At 40.6% G+C, this 3,334-nt stretch overlaps 1 pseudogene; it reads left to right on the plus strand.

The window, feature by feature from the left end:
* Positions 1-744: 744 nt before the first annotated feature.
* LOC101274243 (60S ribosomal protein L17-like) lies at positions 745-1,298 on the plus strand (annotated as a pseudogene).
* The last annotated feature ends 2,036 nt before the right edge of the window (positions 1,299-3,334 follow it).

The raw sequence follows: 3,334 nt of genomic DNA on the forward strand, positions 1-3,334 counted from the left end.
CAACAAGGACTTGTTGAAAAAAGCATTTGCTATTCACTGCTAATACAGTTTGTACAGCCACTCTGGAGAAGTTTTGACTGTTTTTTTTTTTTTTTTTTTTTTTTTTTTTTTGCGGTACGCGGGCCTCTCACTGCTGTGGCCTCTCCCGTTGTGGAGCACAGGCTCCGGACGCACAGCCTCAGTGGCCATGGCTCACAGTCCTAGCCACTCCACAGCATGTGGGATCCTCCCGGACCGGGGCACGAACCCGTGTCCTCTGCATCGGCAGGCGGACTCTCAACCACTGTGCCACCAGGGAAGCCCTGACTGTTTCTATTAAAACTAAAACTGTGCATACCCCTTGACCCAGCAATTCTAGGACCAGTTATTTACCTAGAAAAATAATCATACATATAAGCACTGAGACCATTACATGAATGTTCATAATATCATTATTTGATAATTGGAAAAGTCAGAAACAATCTACATGTGTATCAAAAAAAGGAATGAAGGAAAAACTGGGGGTACATAACTTCCATGCAGCAATTAAAATAAACATGTAGGTTTATGTGAATTAACATGGAAAGACCTTAAAAAAACACTGTGGAGTGAAGAAAACAAGTTGCATACTGCTATAAACATTGTGATTATATTTATATAAATCTTAAAAGCACACAGAAAATACTACTATAGAAATCTATGGATATGCACAAAAATGCACAAGTACATATTTTAAAAGGCTGGGAACTTTTCTGGTAAGCGGCCTGAGGTGACCTCTAAAAATGGTTCGCTATTCACTTGATCCAAAAAACCCCACAAAATCATGCAAGTCAAGAGGTTCAAATCTTCGCGTTCACTTTAAGAACACTGGTGAAGCTGCCCAGGCCATTAAGGGTATGCATATCTGAAAAGCCACCAAGTATCTGAAGGATGTCTCTTTAAAGAAGCAATGTGTGCCATTCCATGGTTACAATGGTGGAGTTGGTAGGTGTGCCCAGGCCAAACAGTGGGCCTGGACACACGGTCGGTGGCCCAAAAAGAGTGCTGAATTTTTACTGCACATGCTCAAGAATGCAGAGAGTAATGCTGAACTTAAGGGCTTAGATGCAGATTCTCTGGTCACTGAGCACATCCAGGTGAACAAAGCCCCCAAGATGCGGCGCAGGACTTACAGAGCTCATGGTCGACTCAACCCATACATGAGCTCTCCCTGCCACGTCAAACTGATCCTTACTGAAAAAGAACAGATTGTTCCTAAACCAGAAGAGAAGGTTGCCTAGAAGAAACTGAAGAAACAAAAATTTATGGCCTGGGAATAAATGCCACAAAAAATAAATGCAAAGAAAAGAAAAGGAAAAAGTCTGGGAAGAAAATATACAAAGCGTAATAGTGAGCCCATATATAGAGAGGGAGTGAAGGTCAGACTGAAGATGGAAATCAAAGGGGTCTAGAAGTAAAAAGTATGTGAAAATGTTAACACTTTCAATTGTTGATAGTGGGAAAATGAGGGATTTTAAAATTTTTGTATTTTATAGTATTTTGACATTAAGATTTCTTTTTAACACCTAAAATAATAAGAGGTCTGAGTTCATAGCACATCTCTGCCATTAACTTAAACAAGTAACTTCCTCCCTCTTCATATTTCCTTATTGGTTCACTCAAATATGTCTTGAATGATGGAATGACCTTTAATCTCCACCCTAAACCAAATATTTCTCCAGTTCTATGTTCCTGAGGGAAATTCTTCATTTTTCCTTAGCTAATTAGGAAAGCCTCCTGATTAACCCAGGGATTAAGGTCATCTTTCGGTGACAAAGGTAGAAGGTTCTTTATTTACACCATTCTCATAATTATAAGACTATACACTTGTTGTCTGATATCTGGCCTAACTCTCCCCCCAACCCCCCGATTTTCCTTCTGAGCAAATCTTTCTGCCAGCATCCAACATCCCAAAGAAGGGTTACAAATAGAAATAGAAAAGTCCAAAGTGAATTAAAATACCAGGTTGTTGACAGGAGAGAAAAAATAGCTCCCGCTAATAACCTGATTTGACATGTGATTTATGTGGTCCTAAAAGGACAGTCATAAAAAATGTGTAAGTGAAGGAATAACACCCAGTGATTTACAAAGGCCCTGGGAGTGTGGGCGACAGAATTCAGTGAAAGGGAGAGTAATAAATCTGGCCAGGGAAGCCATGTTGATCCTTTCACCCTCCAAGGCCTGAGCACCAGGGATTCTCTGCTTGTAGCACATTACATTCAGCCTTTCATTTGGCAAACATTTCCTGAGTCTCCTGGCCATAAGCAGCATCAGGCAAGGCAAGATGTATTTGTGTGTATATGGTAGGAATAGGTTCACAGAGAGAAGGTACAAAGTGTGATCTAAAGTGTTGATGAACTCACTGTATGATTAAACAAAACAGCTAAGCCAAAATGCATCCATGTATAAGTGGAAGCAACTAAAGACACTTAATTTTAAGAAGAGAAAGTTTCAGGGAGAAATGGTCGCTGTTTTCAAATATCTCAAAAGCTTCACCGAGAAGAGGAAGAAAGTCTCCAGAGGATACTGAGACCTATGCATTAAAGAAAAGCAAATTCTTCCCACCAAAATTTATTGAGAACTTTCTATGTGCCAAGCACTATTCTAGTAGCTAAGCATCCAGCAAGGATACAAAAGACTGACAAGGTCCTATGGCCGTTGGAAGTTACATTTTAGTGGAAGGAAGAATTATAATATGCCAAATAAATAAACATGTTATTTCAGATACTGGTAAGTCTTATAATTGCACAGGGCAAGGTGACAGAGTGTGGGCAAGGGCAGAAGGGAGAGGGAAAATTTATTTAGGGAAGGTGATCAGAAGAGTCTCTGAGAAAGGGACATTTCATCTGGCATCTGAAATAACAAGAAGGCTCTAACCCTGTGATGATCTGGGGAAGAGAGATCCAGAGAAACAGAACAGCAAGTGCAAAGGTGCTAAGACAGGGACAAGCCTTGAATGTCTGTTTTCAAAGGAACAGAAACGCCTACTGGGACATAGTAAGTTAGGAGAGTGGAGAGATGGGATTGGGGACATAGGCAAGGACAAGAATGTGGGCCTTGTAGGACTTGGTAAGGAGTTTGTATTTCACACTTGAGGCAATGGGATCAACATAGGTCAAGCACACCCTGTGCCACATCAAGACTTGTTATAAAGCTACAGTAGTAAACGTAGTGTGGTATTAGCCCAAAGATAGACAAAGAAACCAATGGAACAGAATAAAAAATCTAGAAACAGACCCACGCGTATAGCCACTTGATGTATAAGAACAGTCGCACTGTAGTACAGCATGGGAAGGATGGAGTCCCAGAAAGCATT

The sequence above is a fragment of the Orcinus orca genome, chromosome 8 (assembly GCF_937001465.1).
Source record: "Orcinus orca chromosome 8, mOrcOrc1.1, whole genome shotgun sequence".
Taxonomy (NCBI): domain Eukaryota; kingdom Metazoa; phylum Chordata; class Mammalia; order Artiodactyla; family Delphinidae; genus Orcinus; species Orcinus orca.